Raw genomic sequence first — 12,043 nt, 5'->3', positions numbered from 1 at the left:
AATAGTGGCATTTTGTGTGTGTGTATAGAGGAGCTTTCTATTTTTTCATCTCATACTTTGAAATGTCACTGTAGATCAAGATTCCTTTTATATTCAGTGTGTTAAAATTCATTATTCTTTTTGATGCACAAATCATTCCAAATTTGGTAAGCGGGAGCCCCTCTAAGCTCGTTCTTATGTCCTGTTGACATCCCTTTCAAACACTTCGTTGCTTTTGGACGCAAGATATTCCAGACTCACTTTGTAGTTTCCCTGGCCCAACCCTGTAATACGTCATTTCTTCAAAACATCCAAATTTCATGGGGGACTTTTTAATATCCTTTACCTTCTGTCCCTCAAAATGGTAAGAAAATTAAATTTTCTCTTTCTGAATTGCTGCTGGTCATTAGCAGAAACATTCTTTTTCCTTCATGGTGCACTGAGCCTCATTTTCATACAGGAATGGGAATAGTAAGGAATAGCAGTTACTAATTCTGTATTAATATTCGGAAGCCTTTTAAAATTTTTAAATAAGAGTATAAGCACTGCTCCTTGTGCTCTTATTTTCCTTTTGGAAAAGAAAATAACGTTACTGTAAATGTTTCCTAGAGTTCTGCCATTGGTCCAGTGTTCTTTTCTCTCTGGTGTTTTCAGCAGATGTCCCAAATCACCATGTTCAGGCAAAGACCCCTCACCAGATCTTCAGTTTCATGTATAGCTCTCTGCCGAACAGCTCCTTCTGAGTGCTCTTAAGTAATTCAATTCAGTTCAGTCGCTCAGTCATGTCTAACTCTTTGTGACCCCATGAATCTCAGCACGCCAGGCCTCCCTGTCCATTACCAACTACCAGAGTTGTCCATAGAGTCGGTGATGCCATCCAGCCATCTCATCCTCTGTCGTCCCCTTCTCCTCCTGCCCCCAATCCCTCCCAGGATCAGAGTCTTTTCCAATGAGTCAACTCTTTGCATGAGGTGGCCAAAGTATTGGAGTTTCAGCTTTAGCATCAGTCCTTCCAATGAACACCCAGGACCAATGTCCTTTAGGATGGACTGGTTGGGTCTCCTTGCAGTCCAAGGGACTCTCAAGAGTCTTCTCCAACACCACAGTTCAAAAGCATCAGTTCTTCAGTGCTCAGTTTTCTTCACAGTCCAGCTCTCACATCCATACATGACCACTGGAAAAACCATAGCCTTGACTAGATGGACCTTTGTTGGCAAAGTAATTTCTCTGCTTTTTAATATGCTGTCTAGGTTGGTCATAATTTTCCTTCCAAGGAGTAAGTGTCTTTTAATTTCATGGCTGCAGTCACCATCTGCAGTGATTTTGGAGCCCAAAAAGATAAAGTCTGACACTGTTTCCACTGTTTTCCCATCTATTCACCATGAAGTGATGGGACCAGATGCCATGATCTTCGTTTTCTGAATGTTGAGCTTTAAGCCAACCTTTTCACTCTCTTCTTTCATTTTCATCAAGAGGCATTTTAGTTCCTCCTCACTTTCTGCCATAAGGGTGGTGTCATCTGCATATCTGAGGTTATTGATATTTCTCCCAGCAATCTTGATTCCAGCTTTTGCTTTTTCCAGCGCAGCCTTTCTCATGATGTACTCTGCGTAGAAGTTAAATAAGCAGGGTGACAATATACAGCCTTGATGTACTCCTTTTCCTATTTGGAACCAGTCTGTAATTAGTGAGTCTCAAAGCAGCTCTTCCTTCTCTCTCTCTATCCCTTAGTCTTCCTCTTATGGTCCTGATTTCAATTCATACATATAATATTGTCCATTATGAAATGTATTTTATGAAAAAGGAAGTGGCAACCCATTCCAGTATTCTTGCCTGGAAAACCTCATGGATAGGGGAACCTGGTGGGCTACAGTCCATGGGGTCACAAGTCGGATACAACTTGCCAACTAAATCACCACCACTACCATAGATATTTTAAAAGATAATTGAAATTTCTCCTCCAGCATCCCAGGACACACCACACTTTTGGAGACCACAGGCACACCTTGGAAATATTGCAAGTTTGGTACCAGTTCACTGCAATAAAGCAAGTATGGCAGTAAAGCCAGTCATAGGAATTACTTGGTTTCCCAGTGCATATAAAAGTTATGTTTTAAAAAAAGTTATGTTTACGCTACTGAAGTCTATTAAATATGCAATAGCAAGTCTAAGAAACAATGTACATACCTTGTTTTAAAAAGTACTTTATTGCTTAAAAAATACTATTACCTAAACCTCCAGCAAGTTGTAATCTTTGCAATATATTTAGTAGTATTAGCCTAGAAGATAAACCAGTCTCCTTACCACTGGCTTACAAGGCCCTGGCCTAACTTACACACATCGTGATTGTACTGCCTGCCTCTTCAGGGTCATGCTCTACTTGTTCTCAGCTTGGTGCTCATCTGTCCCCTCTGCCTAATGTTCTCACCCCTCTTCTAGGCTTTATCTGGCTAGATCCCACTTTCTCCAGAAATGCTACATCTCCTATTCATCTTTTCTTTCCCCTCCAGGCTTATGAAGAGACACAGATATCTTTACAGTGAAAGCTCTGGTGGCAGTCACGCTACTCAAGTGATCAGACTTACCATTGCAAATAATGGAGCAATGCCATTTCTCCTCGCCCTTTCCTCATATGCCCTTTTTTTTTTTTTAAGGCCTCACCATTTGGCATATGGGATGTTTGTTCTCCGACCAGGGATTGAACTCACACCTCCTGCATTGGGAATGTGGAGTCTTAACCACTGGACCACCAGGGAAATCCTGCCCTTCTTATGTCCCAGAGATAGCTGGTATATGCCTGTCCTAGTTAGTTGCATTGTATTAAAACTACGCACATGTCTTTTTCAGGTGAACTCCTTTAAGGTAGGAACTTGCTCTATTCATTAAATATATCAACATGCTTGGCATAAAATGGAGGTAATACCTTTGAATGCTAGACATGCTATTAAAGTATTACAGTAAGGTCAAGGAGTAAATAGTTGATAGAAGTTCAGGTCTTTAGGGAAGGTTGCATATGTACATGCTAAGTCGCTTCAGTCATGTCCTGCTCTGCAACCCTATCGACTGTAGCCCACCAGGCTCCTCTGTCTTTGGGATTTCCCAGGCAAGAATACTGGGGTGGGTTGCCATTTCCTTCTCCAGGGGATCTTCCCGACCCAGGGATCAAACCCAGGTCTCCTATGTCTCCTGCATTAGCAGGCGGATTCTTTACCTCTGAGCCACCAAGGGAGCGTAGTCCACGGAAGCTCGACTCATCCTTTAATTGTGAAGCATAGCAAACAATGCTTTTGTTTTCCTGGAGGAAGAGAATTGAAGGAGATATTCAAGATTGACAGACTCTGAACTGTAACTGTTTTATGTTTTTAAGTTTGAATTCTTAGAGCGACCTAGTGAATTTAATTAAAAATTCCAAGTATGTAGTCTTTCTAACTACTGAACTCTGGTTAACTGTAATAGTGGGATGCACAATTGTGTTCTGCTCAAGAGTTTTTTCTTCTGTCTTCTCTATTTCTTGTGTAAGTATTTTCTTTCTTTAAAAATGATAAGCTCCCTGAAGGCAGAAGTAATGCTATAATCTATTGCTATATCCCTAACATGTTAGACCCAGAGTAGAAATTCAGTAAAGAATATTTGCTTGAATTTTATAAATCTTCTCTAATTTTGCCCTTTACCAAACTTTTCACCACCTGTCTAGTATGTTTAGTCAGTGTTGCTACTCTTAGTAAAATTCTACAAACTTTTTTTCATTTGGGAATGGACTTTTGAGAACATCATCTATTTGTTAATAAAGGGTGTGGTGACATGTTTCCACCTGGGTAACAATCTGGAGTTTGAGGAGGTCTTTTCACAAAGACAGAGTAGTAGAGTTTCAGACATGGCAAAAGGGAAGTTAGAACTCTGATATTTTCAGGGCCACTTTTGTTATATTGTTTAAATGCTCTCCATTTAGTTTTACTAATTTCCTGAGCCAAGTGGCTAAAAACAATAGGTTTCTGGAACAAAATGCCTCAAGCTGACTCCCAGCTTTGTTGCCAGAGGCTTGGATAGGAAGCATCCCTTAAAATGCCAAACACAGGAATATCTTTCTTTTAAAACAGTATTATTCAAATTATTTGTTAGTATTGAGCATGGTGGACTGTAACCAATCTTAATATAGAATGTTTTGCTTTAATAGCACTTAGTGGGGTTTTTAATGAGAAAAAAGAGCATTCTTACAGTTTTATTGTTGAAAATAATAGAATCTGAGTGGCAGAAACAAATGTGAAGGCCCCTTTGTCCAATCTTATGCCTTGATTTATATTGTTGATGTCTCTCTTATGAATGAACTGACACACTCATCATTTAACAAAAGATTTGCTACATTTACAAGAATCTTCAAACAGTTCTCCTGCCAGGATCCACAGAAGAACATGCAGTTAACTGGCAGCAGAGCGACAGCAGGTGCTGGAGACCCAGATCTGGACAGGTGGCAGGACGCTTCCCATGCCACCATCTTTGGGAAGGAAGATGAGTCAGCAGTTCATCTGTTGACAAGAACTAGTTCTGATATAACCAGCTTGCTCTGAAATATGTTATGCTTCTTACATTTATTCATCAAAATGGCATTTATTTAACCAGAATTTTTATTCAGAGAGAAACCTGTGAACTATTAAAGACCATCCTCAAGAGTTTAACACCAAACTCATTCCATCATCCCCTAGTATCTCCAAAATAGCAATCAGGAGACATGAGAGCATCTTTCTCCTGCTTCAGCCAAACATACTTTCTGCTGTATGGAGTGACAGAGGACAGACTTACAGACCCTGCTGTATTTCCAGGGCTGTGGAAAGGATGAGAGGTAATATCACCACCGCAGAAGATAGTTAATGGTATAATATGCACCAGACTGGGCTATACAGAAATCAGAGAAAGGATCTTTTACAATTTCAAATTTTCTAAGGGCTAAAATAAGACTAAAATAATTCATTTATTTGGATTCCTTTAAGGAGGAATGTATCTAACCCATTTTGGAACAACAGATGTGTTTTGTTTAGAATCTGGTAATCAGAGACCTTGAGTTTGTTCAAACAGTTTAGAGTTTTTAGGAGAATGTGGTGTTAATTTGAAGTTGCTTATTTATCTGAAAATTATGCCATAGCCTGAGTGCAGTGTTTCCTAAAATAATATTCTTATAGGGTGAACCACAGGTGAGAAATCCAAAAGGCTTTTGATGCCTTGTAACACGTATTAATCAGCTTAAAAAAAAAGTAGAGGAGTAGGACAGGAGAGGTAGGGCTTCCCAGTTGGCTCAGTGGTAAGGAATTTGCCTGCAAATGCAAGAGATGCAAGAGACGCAGGTTCAATATCTGGGTCAGGAAGAACCCCTGGAGTAGGAACTGGCAACGCACTCCAGTATTCTTGCTTGGAAAATTTCATAGACAGAGGAGCCTGGTGGGCTACAGTCCATAGGGTCGCAAAGAGTTGGACATTACTAAGCAACTGATCACATCCATACAGGACAAGAAAAGGATGGAACAAATGAACAGTACCTTCTTTAACCATTTTCAGAAGGGAAAGGCTACCCACTCCAGTATTGCCTGGAGAATTACATGGACTGTGTAGTCCATGGGGTCGCAGAGTTAGACACGACTGAGCGAATTTCACAGGGAAAATATGTTCTTTTGTTCCCCTTTTGTTAAAGTTTTTACTGAAGGGCAATGTATCTCCACGCGTGCATGCATGATCAGTTGTGTATGACTCTTTGGAACCCCATGAACTGTAGCCCCCCAGGCTCCTCTATCCATGGATTGCCAAGGCAAGAATACTAGAGTGTGTTGCCATTTCCTTCTTCAGGAGATCTTCCCTACCCAGGTATTGAACCCGTGTCTCTTGCATTGGCAGACATTCTTTTAACACTGAGACACCTGGGAAGCCCAAATATAACTCCATCAGTTCAGTTCAGTCGCTCAGTCGTGTCCAACTCTTTGCAACCCCATGAATTGCAGCATGCCAGGCCTCCCTGTCCATCACCAACTCCTGGAGTTCACTCAAACTCACGTCCATTGAGTCGGTGATGCCATCCAGCCATCTCATCCTCTGTCATCCTCTTTTCCTCCTGCCCCTAATCCCTCCCAGCATCAGAGTCTTTTCCAATGAGTCAACTCTTCACATGAGGTGGCCAAAGTACTGGAGTTTTAGCTTTAGCATCATTCCTTCCAAAGAACACCCAGGACTGATCTCCTTTAGAAGGGACTGGTTGAATCTCCTTGCAGTCCAAGGGACTCTTAAGAATCTTCTCCAACACCACAGTTCAAAAGCATCAATTCTTCGGCGCTCAGCTTTCTTCACAGTCCAACTCTCACATCCATACATGACTACTGGAAAAACCATAGCCTTGACTAGATGGATAAATATTAAATGTGAAGATTATTAATTTATTACAAACTCAACACACTCATGTAACCCATCACCCAGATTAAGAAACTGAGCAATTGCCACATCCCAGAAACCTCCCCTGCTTCCTTCTTAGTCATTACTTCCACCATCCTCCCCAAAATTAATCTCTGTGATAACTTCCAAAACCATAGATTAGTTTTGCTTCTATACCACACACCATATAGTGTGTGGTATTTTGTGTGGTTAGGGTTAGATCTCTCATTTATATGTTCATGAGGTTCATCTCTATTGTATGGAGCAGTCGTTTGTTCATCATTATTACTGCATAGTATTAATGAACACGCAACAACTTATCCATTCTATTATGGTGGGCATTTAGCTTATTTCCAGTCTTTTACAAGTACAAATAGTGCTGCTAAGAACATCCTTTTATGTGACTTGGATCACATTGCTGTTGAGGGTGAAATTTCTGGGTTATTGAGTATGCCTCAGTTCAGTTTTGATAAACACTGACAGTTTTCTAAAGTGGTTCTACCAATTTACACCCTCCCCAGCAGTGTATGAGACTTACAGTTGTTCCACACTCTTGTTAAAATTTGATGTTACAATTTTTTTCATTCTTATAATTAGTGGGTTTTGTTTGCATTTCTCCAATGACAGCTGACGCTTGAGATCTTGTCACATGTTTATTGGTCATTTGAGTTACCTCTTTTGTGAAGTCCTTCTTCAAATCTTTTCCCAATTTTTCTACTGAGTTACTGTCTTATTGAATTATAGAAGTTCTTTATATATTCTGTATGTAAGTCCTTTGTCAAATATACATATTACGTATTTTCTCCCTGTCTGTAGCTGTCTCTTTAGGGGGCAGGATGGATTTTTTTAAAAAACATTTTTTCCCTTGGAAATTTTTAGCTATACACAAAAGTAAAGAGATTAATATAATAAAATCCCATGTACCCAATTTCAATAATCATCAACTTATAGCCAATCATTTTTCAGCTATATGCCTACTAAAAATCATACTTTCTACTGCCTTAACCTGTCCTTTTATTTCCATTATTAATGCTTTAGGCCTTTATTACCTCCTTCAGTCTTCATTTGTTTATCCTTCATATATTTATTGAAGTTGAACTAATAATAAAACCCAGTGAATGCATTTCTGTACTTGCATTACCTGAGTTCTGTGCATACGGTGGCTCTGTTGATCACTCCATTTTTTTTGCTTAGCCTTCTCTGGTCCTCCTCTACCTGGTTTTCCTTCCAATTCTCTGATCTTTTGTAATTTCCTTCCTGGGACCTCCTTCCATCTTACCTCCTTCAGAGTTATTCTCCCAGGGTTCTGTTCCAGTTCTCAATTCATTTGGGTGATTGCATCGATACTCACGTCCTTGACTCCCACTCATATACTGCTGACTTCTGTGTCTCTAGTCCAGAACACTATTCAATACCAGATCTCCATACAGAGCTATTTATGAGCAGTTCACTTGGGGAACCCACAAGAATCCATGGCACACTTGTTGACTGTTGACCTCTTCACACCCTGTCACCAATCTGTTTTCCCATTCTCCATTACACTAGAATTCTAGCTGAACCGATATCCAGCTATCAGTATCTCTCAGCTCCCATTGTAGGTAGGTGTGACCAATGTGAGCAATTTGTATCAATGCAGTGTAAGCAAAAGCGATGCATGCCACTTCTGGATCTTGACTTGAAATATTGGGTATGTGTAGTATAACTAACTTTCTCCCCTACATCAGCTTGCCAGATATGGTGATGACTTGAAAATCAGGTGTGACCAGTGCACAGAGCTACCTCACCAGCCTGGGTCCTTGCATGACCTCACGTGCAGAGCTCCCTGACTATGGAGATTACTAGACCATTCCACAAACAAGTACACTTAATATTTAGATCATTGCATTTTCAGGTCTCTCTGTTATAGTAGACTGCTGCTGCTGCTGCTAAGTTGCTTCAGTTGTGTCCAACTGTGTGACCCCATAGACGGCAGCCCACCAGGCTCCCCCATCCCTGGGATTCTCCAGGCAAGAACACTGGAGTGGGTTGCCATTTCCTTCTCATAGCAGACTAGCCTTTAACTATGACAGTATCTCAGTCATCTCATGTCATATCAATTACAGCATCTCAATCATATCATATCAAAAATTTACTAATTTTCCTTCCACCTAAATATTCTGTGTCTTCAGTTCCAATATGAGTAAAGGCTCTTGCAATTACATATCATTTTCCTCTCTCTATCCCTTCATTGAGTTTTCCTAAGTGCAATTCATATTATTTCTTAATAATGACACAGGACTTCTAGCCATGATGGAGGAATTGGTAATAGACTGGTCTTGCTGTAACTGTAAAACCAGACCAAACTATATGAGCAATTGCTTTCAGGCAGTGGACAATAGGCAGCACAAGACTGAAGATCCCTAAGAAAAGGGCAACTAACAGTAAGTTCCACAATTACCTAGCTCACTGCACAGAACAATTTCCTGATTGTAATACAGAGAGCTTGATCTCAGCAGAACACAGTTGTCACACCAAGGTTCAACCATGATGTTGCATGTGTCTGTAGTTCATTTTTTGTATTGCTGATTAGTATGCTATTGTATAAATATACCACAATTTACATATTTATTTGCTGATGGATATCTGTTCCCAGTTTTTGCTATTATGAATAAATAAGCTTTGAATATTGCTATTCAGTCATTTGATAGACATAAACATGTATGTTGAGTATATAACAAGGGATGGAGTTGCTCTAACATAAAGTTTTTACATCTTTAGCTTTAGCTGATACTGCTAAAGAATTTTCCAAACTAGTTGTACCAATGTACACTCTAGTCAGCAGTAGATATGCATTCTCGTTTCGGGACTTCCCTGGCAATCCAGTGGTTAAGACGCCACACTTCCACTGTGGGGGCATGGGTTTGATCCCTGGTTAGAGGACTAAGATCCTGCATGCTGTGCTGCACAGCCAAAAATTAGAAAAATTCTTGATTGCTCCATATAGTTTTCCCTCACTTGATACTGTCAGTGTTTTTAATATTAATCATTCTTTTTTCCCACTTTAATTGAGATATAAGTGATGTACAACACTGTGTAAGTTTAAGGAGTACAGCATAATGATTTAACATTTATACATCATTAAATGATTAACACAATGAATTTAGTGAACATCCCTCACTGCATAGATACAAAAATAAAAATGTCTTGTGATAAGAATTCTTAACATGTACTCTCAACTTTCATATATAACACATAGCAGTCTCAGTTATATTTATCATGTTGTATATTACATCCCTAGTTTTATTTTGACTGGAAGTTGGTACCTTTTGAGTACTTGCATACAGTTCCTCCTTCCTCCATATCCTGCCTCTGGAAACCACAAATATGATGTTTTTCTATGAGTTTGTTTGTTTGTTTTTGAAGTATAATTGATCTACAACACTATGATAATTCAGGGTGTACAACATGGTGATTTGAATTTTTTTTTGCCAATTTAAAAAAGTCGAGATATAGTTGATACACAATATCATACAAGTTACCAGTGTACAATACAGTGATTCACAATTTTATACTACATTAATATTACTATAAGGAGAAGGCACTGGCAACCCACTCTGGTACTCTTGCCTGGAAAATCCCATGGATGGAGAAGCCTGGTGGGCTGCAGTCCATGGCTGGTGGGCTGCAGTCCATGGGGTCGCTAAGAGTCAGACACGACTGAGTGACTTCACTTTCCCTTTTCACTTTCATGCATTGGAGAAGGAAATGGCAACCCACTCCAGTGTTCTTGCCTGGAGAATCCCAGGGATGGGGGAGCCTGGTGGGCTGCCGTCTATGGGGTTGCACTGTCAGACACGACTGACGTGACTTACCAGCAATATTACTATAAAACATTGACTATATTCCCTGTGTTGTGCAATATACCATTATACCTTATTATATATATAACAGTTTGTATTTCTTAATCCCTGATCTTTTTTTTTTCAAGTATTTCCTTTTTACTATACCTGCTTCCAAACATTACAAAGTATCTTTAACACAATTTTCTATGTCATCCCTTAAGTGAATTAGCCAAACATAACTGTAATATTACACATAACTCAAAACATAACTGTAATATTACATATAAGAATAATTTTCCTTCAATAACTTAGTCTGTTCCAAAGTATTTCTGTCCAAAATGTGTAGGTGCAACAGGATGAACTTCCGTAGTTAAAATTGTGATCTCTGGAAACTCTTGAATGATTGATTTGGCACCATGAGGAGTGGAGAACAGACTGAGTAGGATAATAACACTAGGTTGAACTCTTTTACAGCTTCAATTACAGTATTTCCAGCACTGAGAATTGGATACATCAGAAGGACTTTTTCTTCTGTAAATGTCTGGGGGGAACTTGGCATAATATACTTTGGCTCTTCGTGTCTCCTCATCACTCTGAATCAGGATCTTTCCAATTCGTATGGATCGACAGCAGTCTTGTAAACCTTGTTCCATCGCCTCACCGCTTCTCATTATGCTGACCCCACAATTTCCCTTTTCAAATTTCACTCCTTCATACTTGTACCCTGTTGGAGTGGTCACCATGCATTCTTTATATGGCAGCTGAATCAATCCCTCTTCCACAACAAGTCTGATCAAACGATCCGCAGAAAACATGAAGTCCTTTCTACTGGCTATCTTGTCCCTGATGACAGTCTGCAGCTCCCGGATCTGATCATTCATTGGCAGGAGCTTAAGCTGCGCCCCGATCTGCCGGGAGACTTCGCAGTCCCCAAGGAGGGAATCGCTGGGTGGAGCGTCATAGTTGCCAGCGCCACCGATGTTTTCTGAGTTGAAGGTGGCGCCACCGGAGGCCTGAGGGTCCCGCTCAGCCGGTACGCTAGAATGGGCGTGCCCGCTGAGAAGAGTCAGCTTGGCCGCGGAATCGCTGTTTTCCCCAGCGTGGGCAGGGATCAGGTCTCCAGCTTGCTGCGGCTCAGGGTTTTGGGTCGAGGCAGAGTTTACTTGCTGATTGTGACAGGGCATGGAGTCCGGACACCGTAACTCCGTGGCCATACACCAGGCCCCGGGCTGTCCCCGCCGCTGCCGATCCCTTGGGCGTGGGGTGTCTCTTCACGGCTGCTCCAGCAAAGCACAGCTGCTGCTCCTTACCTTGGACGAGGGGTATCTCCTTACCACCGCCGTTCCTGACCTTCAACTTGGGATAGCTCCTCTAGGCCCTCCTGTGCCTGCTCAGCCATTGCTCCTCGGGTTACAATCCCTGATCTTTTAATGCCCCCTTCCCCTCCCTCTCCACCCTAATAACCACTAGTTTGTTCTCTATATCTGTGAGTCTGGCTTCTTTTTTATTATATTCACTAATTCCTTTGTGTTTTAGATTCCACATATAAGTGAGATCATACAATATTTATCTTTCTCTGTCTGGCTTATTTCACTTAGCATAATACCTTTCAAGTCCATCCATGTTTTTACAAATGGCAAAATTTTATTCTTTTTATGGTTGAGTGGTAGCCCATGTGTAATCAGCTGTTTAATTCATTCACTGAGGTTTATTCAGTGACTAAGGTGTTTATTTCTGTTGTTATATTTTCTTACGTCTAGAAATTCTTTCATTCTTTTTCATTTTTATGGTCTCTTGTTTCTTTAAGTCCCTCTTTCATTTCTTTGAACATTTTA

At 40.4% G+C, this 12,043-nt stretch overlaps 1 pseudogene; it reads right to left on the bottom strand.

The window, feature by feature from the left end:
* Nucleotides 1–10,516: 10,516 nt before the first annotated feature.
* On the bottom strand, nucleotides 10,517–11,422 carry LOC138092385 (uracil phosphoribosyltransferase homolog pseudogene; annotated as a pseudogene).
* Nucleotides 11,423–12,043: the final 621 nt, after the last annotated feature.

Source organism: Capricornis sumatraensis, chromosome 1 (assembly GCF_032405125.1).
Source record: "Capricornis sumatraensis isolate serow.1 chromosome 1, serow.2, whole genome shotgun sequence".
Lineage (NCBI taxonomy): Eukaryota > Metazoa > Chordata > Mammalia > Artiodactyla > Bovidae > Capricornis > Capricornis sumatraensis.
This window is presented reverse-complemented; position numbering and strand designations above follow the sequence as displayed.